The sequence below is a fragment of the Oncorhynchus keta genome, unplaced genomic scaffold, assembly GCF_023373465.1.
Source record: "Oncorhynchus keta strain PuntledgeMale-10-30-2019 unplaced genomic scaffold, Oket_V2 Un_contig_16010_pilon_pilon, whole genome shotgun sequence".
Classification (NCBI taxonomy): Eukaryota; Metazoa; Chordata; class Actinopteri; order Salmoniformes; family Salmonidae; genus Oncorhynchus; species Oncorhynchus keta.
In genome coordinates, this window is record NW_026279656.1 from 1 (window position 1) to 7,500 (window position 7,500).

The window sequence follows — 7,500 nt, forward strand, 5'->3', positions numbered from 1 at the left end:
TAAGGAATCATGTCTGTGTAGAGGACCCAGGAGATATATAAGGATTCATGTCTGTGTAGAGGACCCAGGAGATATATAAGGAATCATGTCTGTGTAGAGGACCCAGGAGATTGAATATGGGAATCATGTCTGTGTCCAGAGAGGACCCAGGAGATATATAAGGAATCATGTCTGTGTAGAGGACCCAGGAGATATATAAGGAATCATGTCTAATGTGTAGAGAACCCAGGAGATATATGAATCATGTCTGTGTAGAGAACCCAGGAGATATATAAGGAATCATGTCTGTGTAGAGGACCCAGGGAGATATATGGAATCATGTCTGTGTAGAGACCTGTTGTCAGTCAGTGCAGGGCTTGAATATGGCAGACAGAGAGACCTGTATATCCAGACAGTCATGTCTTGTGTGTGGCAGACAGATTGAGAGCCTAGTATCTGACAGTGCAGGGCTTGAATATGGCAGACAGAGAGACCTGTTGTCCAGACAGTGCAGGCCTTGAATATGGCAGACAGGGACCTGTTGTAGAACAGGCCAGGACAAACTTCACACGGATTCTTTCAAACCTCAAACGCTCCAGTTCTGTTTGAAGCTACCGAGCTGTGATTACTGCTCTGTTTTCTACTATGGTGGTGGACTGGTTGTGTTTCCAGTTCAGTACAAGTTGGATGAGACTCTGCAATTGTACATGTCATTGTTATCTGAAGGAAAGAAGGCTGTTACAACACAACTGGTATCCAATACATACATACACAATGGGAACGTTCTAGGGGGACTGACTGGATTTAGGGGAAATATCTGTTACTGTCCACTATAAAGTTGAGAATACTTCATTTGGTAGCCCCCCCTCTCTTTATCTCTCTCTTTATCTCTCTCTTTATCTCTCTCTTTATCTCTCTCTCTTTCTCTCTCTCTCTCTCTCTCTCTCTCTCTCTCTCTCTCTTTATCTCTCTCTCTCTCTCTTTATCTCTCTCTCTCTCTCTCAATTAAATGTAAAGGGCTTTGTTGGCATGGGAAACATATGTTGACATCATGCATGTGACATAGATAAACAAAAGTGAAATAAACAATTAAAAAAATGAACAATAGACATTACAGTCACAACAGTTCCAAAGGAATAGAGACATTTCAAATGTCATATTATGTCTATGTACAGTCATTGTGGGTCTGTGTGATCTGAGGGAAATATGTGTCTCTAATATGGTCATACATTTGGCAGGAAGTTAGGAAGTTCAGCTCAGTTTACACCTAATTTTTGTGGGCAGTGAGCACATAGCCTGTCTTCTCTTGAGAGCCAGGTCTGCCTACAGCGGCCTTTCTCAATAGCAAGGCTATGCTGACTAAGTCTGTACATAGTCAAAGCTTTCCTTAAGTTTGGGTCAGTCACAGTGGTCAGGTATTCTGCCACTGTGTACTCTCTGTTTAGGGCCAAATAGCATTCTAGTTTACTCTGTTTTTTTTTTGTAAATTCTTTCCAATGTGTCAAGTAATTATCTTTTGTTTTCTCATGATTTGTTTGGTCTAATTGTCCCCCCGCACCCCCACACAGACAATCCATATATTCAGCAGCATCTCATTGCAGTGCGATAGTGTTGAAAGGATCTGATTCCTACCCAGCAGCCATTGCAGTGTGATAGTGTTGAAAGGATCTGATTCCTACCCAGCAGCATCTCATTGCAGTGCGATAGTGTTGAAAGGATCTGATTCCTACCCAGCAGCATCTCATTGCAGTGCGATAGTGTTGAAAGGATCTGTGCAGCATCTCATTGCAGTGATAGTGTTGAAAGGATCTGATTCCTACCCAGCAGCATCTCATTGCAGTGCGATAGTGTTAAAAGGATCTGATTCCTACCCAGCAGCCATTGGATGCTCCCAGCCTAGTCAAAGACAGGTGAGGTGACATCATTGGGACTGTCATAGCATCTGGTTTCTGTCTCTCTCTGGGAGCAAGGGTGTGGGTTTCCCTCTCTCTGGGAGGGGCTGGCTGGGAGGGGAGAGGTGTTAGGAGGACAGACAGACCAGAATAGTGCACTATATAGGAAAAGGGTGCTCTTTTGGTTCTGATCAAAGGGCACTATATAGGGAATAGGGTGCTCTTTTGGTTCTGATCAAAAGTAGTGCACTATATAGGGAATAGGGTGCCATTTGGGATGGTCTATGGACGACGGATGGGAGGTTTGTGGGGAAAGAGGTTGAGGGTCGCTACGGTACACCTGGTGTGGAGTGGAGTTTATTCCAGAGCCGCAATGCTGCACAATTCACTATCACCCACGTTTCAAATTCCGCTGTCCCAAAAGACAAGTCAACTAAAATAAGGCAATATTCCGAGGAATTTGCAAATGTTCATTCGATATTACGCAACAGCCATTCAAGTAAAAACTTAGCGTAGATGTATGTTTAAATGTATAGTCACTTGGTGCGTTCACAGCCTCAGAGCACCAGAGAGCGCGCAACAGAATTTGCCGAAGCACCTGCTCAGATTCCACAATTCCAATCCAGTCGGTGTCAGACATAACAATGCTATGAAAACTAACGACAGAGCTAAATGAACATTTCCTGAGTGTTAAAACCTACATTCGGTTACAAGTCGTTTTTCTTGACAAGTCCTGTCGAGGCAAAGTGCCTGAGGTTTTTTTTTTTTTTTTTTGTCGAATTCCACCCTCCCGTTTCGCTCCCGTCCTCCTGTTCAGCAGCAATTGGTCGATTCCCCCCCGTCAGTCCACAGGATGAAATGAGGTGAAGGAAGGAGAGAGAGAAGTAGAGGGGGATGAATAGCCGAAGGGACGGTTGAATAACGACGCAAGAAACACCCACCCCCAGTTTGAGTCTGGACTGACTGACGGAATAGTTGACTGAGAGAGGCTGAAACAAACCAGGGAGACGGAGACATACACTCTGGGGACCGAGAGGATCCGTGGGAAATAGGAGCGTTTAGGATTTGATGACTTGTGAGTTATGGATTGCTATTTCATTCATTCAGTATGGAATTTGTTTTGTTTCGAGTGCTTAGCCTATATTTATTATGGTCATTTACTCCGCGCTCTCAAAGGCAATCAATTGGATAGATTGACTTGATCAAATATACTGATAAATTACCAAATTAATTGTAAAGGAATTGAAAGTTCTGGAATGTAACTAAACTTGTGGGTAATCTTCTCATCAGTTTCCTGTCGGGTGCACAAGTTAACAATTAACTTTTGAAGTAGGCACTGTGAGAGTTGCACAACTGGAGTAATTTAAGCCATTCAAATGTTTTTTGTGTGCCTATAAATCAAGTCAGAAATGATTTTTTATGTATTATTAACTATCATTATTATGGTATTCGTGGAATTTCATTGTAAATACAAAAAAAACCGAAATATCTCTATTTTCCGGTTGTTTCCAGGGCGACAAGATGCGTTTTGTTCCTATCGCATATTCTATTGACGTGTAGGCTACATACTTCAGATTGATGAGGTTTATTTTGATTGGACTGCGTTTAGGGATTATTACTTCACGAGTTTCATCAGCAGTTTCAGCTTTCAAATTGAATGTGCTGATTCGTGTATACTTCCTCTTTTGAAGAATAATTGGCCATAAGGGTTTACAAGTAAGGAAACAACATCCAATGTTTGTCAGCAAATAGTTACTTCCCGTAGGACACAAACTGGTTGAATCAACGCTGTTTACACGTCATTTAAACAACAATAAATAAATGCGATGAAAATGAAACAACGTGGGAACCTGTCATGGAACTGTAAAAAAAAAACAATTTTTTCACCGACCGTTTAACCTAAATCTAATGACAATATATATTTTTGGTTTGGTTAAATTGTATTGCATAAGTATAGCAAATAATGTTTTTGAAGAAAACATTTGATGCTTTGCTTGTATAAAATAGTTTAAATGTCTAAATGATATCTCTGTCATGAAGTCAATGTCAGGTTTAGTTTGATGGACACAGATACCAGGATTAAAGATGTACAGTATCTCTGTATATAAAGACATGTTATTCACTTATGTCCAGGGATGTTGATTGGAAATCTATTTTCATCATCAATGCTGTTTGAGTATAATGAATGCATTGAATATAGTCATAGAACAAAATGTACACAAGTGGTAAAGCTGGTCATTTTCAGCCTACTGCCCTACAGTAGAGTCCTATGTGGCAGTATTGTACTAGCCTCCTCCATTCCTGTGCTGCTGTTACAATCTGTGAGTAAAGCTGGTCATTTTCAGCCTACTGCCCTACAGTAGAGTCCTATGTGGCAGTATTGTACTAGCCTCCTCCATTCCTGTGCTGCTGTTACAATCTGTGAGTAAAGCTGGTCATTTTCAGCCTACTGCCCTACAGTAGAGTCCTATGTGGCAGTATTGTACTAGCCTCCTCCATTCCTGTGCTGCTGTTACAATCTGTGAGTAAAGCTGGTCATTTTCAGCCTACTGCCCTACAGTAGAGTCCTATGTGGCAGTATTGTACTAGCTTCCTCCATCCCTGTGCTGCTGTTACAATCTGTGAGTAAAGCTGGTCATTTTCAGCCTACTGCCCTACAGTAGAGTCCTATGTGGCAGTATTGTACTAGCCTCCTCCATTCCTGTGCTGCTGTTACAATCTGTGAGTAAAGCTGGTCATTTTCAGCCTACTGCCCTACAGTAGAGTCCTATGTGGCAGTATTGTACTAGCCTCCTCCATTCCTGTGCTGCTGTTACAATCTGTGAGTAAAGCTGGTCATTTTCAGCCTACTGCCCTACAGTAGAGTCCTATGTGGCAGTATTGTACTAGCCTCCTCCATTCCTGTGCTGCTGTTACAATCTGCCTGTCTAGTAAAGCTGGTGACAGACATTTTCAGCCTACTGTTCTCAATGTCAACAATGGCACTCAGGAAATGTTCTCTATGTGCCTGTCCGTCAAAATGTAACAAAGTCCTCCATTCCTGTTCTGTTTCCAATCTTCCCAGTAAAGTGACTCTCATCTTTCCCCCTTTTCCCCCTACAGTCCCTTCTGCCTGCCACTTGAGACTGGCTGGGCCTCCATTCCTGTGCTGCTGTTACAATCTGTTAGTAAAGCTGGTCATTTTCAGCCTACTCAATTTATTTTCATTTAGAGGCCTATGTGGCAAGTACTTACTCTCATACCGCTCTCTCTCTCTCGCTCTCTCTCGCTCTCTGCTCTCAATCTGCCTGTCTAGCTCCTGCTCTTAATCTCTCATTGTGACAGACAAGTTGAGCTCTGCTTGTTCTCAATGTCAACAATGGCACTCAGGAAATGTTCTCATTGTGCCTGTCCGTCAAAATGTAACAAAGTCCTCTACTGTTCTGTTTCCAACTTCCCATTCTCATTCTGACTCTCATCTTTCCCTTTTCCCCTCACTCCCTTCTGCCTGCCCCCACTTGAGACTGGCTGGGCCTCGACACTCAAAAAGCTTTATTAGCTATGGATGTCTGTTAACTACTCAATGCTGGTCTCTCTCTGAAACTCTCTCAATTTAAATTTTCAATTTAAGGGCTTTATTACCATAAGCAAGTAAACACTTACATCTCATACACATCTCGCTCTCTCACGCTCTCGCTCTCTCTCTCTCGCTCATCACTCTCGCTCTCTCTCTAGAACGCTCTCTCTAGCAGCTCTCTCTCAGCTCTCTCGCTCTCTCTAGAACAGCTCTCTCTCTCTAGCTCAGCTCTCTCTCTCTCTAGCTCTCACACTTGCTCTTTCTCTCTCACTCTCTAAGACTCTCTCTCTCTCTCTTACACATAGAACAGTCTCTACACATAGAACTCTCTCTCTCTCTCTCTCATTCTGTCCTTCTCTCTCTCTCTCTCTCTCTCTCTCTCTCTCTCTCTCTCTCTCTCTCATTGTGTCTCTCACTCTCTCTTCTCATCTCTCTCTCTCTCTCTCTCTCTCTCTCTCTCTCTCTCTCTCTCTCTCTCTTCACATTGTGTCCCTCTGTCTTTCATCTCTCTCTCTCATTCTGTGTCCTCCTCTCTCTAGAACAGTAAACATCTCTCTCTCTCTCTCTCTCTCAATTCAATTCAATTCAATTCAATTCAATTCCAGGGCTTTATTGGCATGGGAAACATGTGTTAACATTGCCAAAGCAAGTGAAGTAGATAATATACAAAAGTGAAACAAACAATAAAAATTAACAGTAAACATCACACAGAACAGTAAACATTACACATAGAACAGTAAACATTACACATAGAACAGTAAACATCACACATAGAACAGTAAACATTACACATAGAACAGTAAACATCACACATAGAACAGTAAACATTACACATAGAACAGTAAACATTACACATAGAACAGTAAACATTACACATAGAACAGTAAACATTACACATAGAACAGTAAACATCACACATAGAACAGTAAACGTACACATAGAACAGTAAACGTACACATAGAACAGTAAACATCACACATAGAACAGTAAACATTACACATAGAACAGTAAACATCACACATAGAACAGTAAACATTACACATAGAACAGTAAACATTACACATAGAACAGTAAACATTACACATAGAACAGTAAACATTACACATAGAACAGTAAACATTACACATAGAACAGTAAACATTACACATAGAACAGTAAACATTACACATAGAACAGTAAACATTACACATAGAACAGTAAACATCACACATAGAACAGTAAACATTACACATAGAACAGTAAACATTACACATAGAACAGTAAACATTACACATAGAACAGTAAACATCACACATAGAACAGTAAACATTACACATAGAACAGTAAACATTACACATAGAACAGTAAACATTACACATACAGAAGTTTCAAAACAATAAAGACATTACAAATGTCATATATTATATATATATATATATTAGTGTTGTAACAATGTACAAATGTTTAAAGTACACAAGGGAAAATAAATAAGCATAAATATGGGTTGTATTTACAATGGTGTGTGTTCTTCACTGGTTGCCGTTTTCTTGTGGCAACAGGTCACAAATCTTGCTGCTGTGATGTCACACTGTGATATTTCACCCAGTAGATATGGGAGTTTATCAAAATTGGATTTGTTTTCGAATTCTTTGTGGATCTGTGTAATATGAGGGAAATATGTCTCTCTAATATGGTCATACATTGGGCAGGAGGTTAGGAAGTGCAGCTCAGTTTCCACCTCATTTTGTGGGCAGTGTGCACATAGCCTGTCTTCTCTTGAGAGCCATGTCTGCCTACGGCGGCCTTTCTCAATAGCAAGGCTATGCTCACTAAGTCTGTACATAGTCAAAGCTTTCCTTAAGTTTGGGTCAGTCACAGTGGTCAGGTATTCTGCCGCTGTGTACTCTCTGTGTAGGGCCAAATAGCATTCTAGTTTGTTCTGTTTTTTTTGTTAATTCTTTCCAATGAGTCAAATAATTATCTTTTTGTTTTCTCGTGATTTGGTTGGGTCTAATTGTGCTCCTGTCCTGGGGCTCTGTGGGGTGTGTTTGTGAACAGAGCCCCAGGACCAGCTTGCTTAGGGGACTCATCTCC

The 7,500-nt window shown here is 41.1% G+C and overlaps 1 protein-coding gene across 1 annotated transcript in view; it reads left to right on the top strand.

The window, feature by feature from the left end:
* Positions 1–2,734: 2,734 nt before the first annotated feature.
* Positions 2,735–7,500, top strand: part of LOC127919214 (collagen alpha-1(XIV) chain-like) — a 47,613-nt gene continuing 42,847 nt past the window's right edge. The window contains exon 1 of the mRNA XM_052502715.1: positions 2,735–2,946. The gene's annotated coding sequence lies outside the window, so the exon portion shown is untranslated. The remainder of the gene's footprint in view (positions 2,947–7,500) is intronic.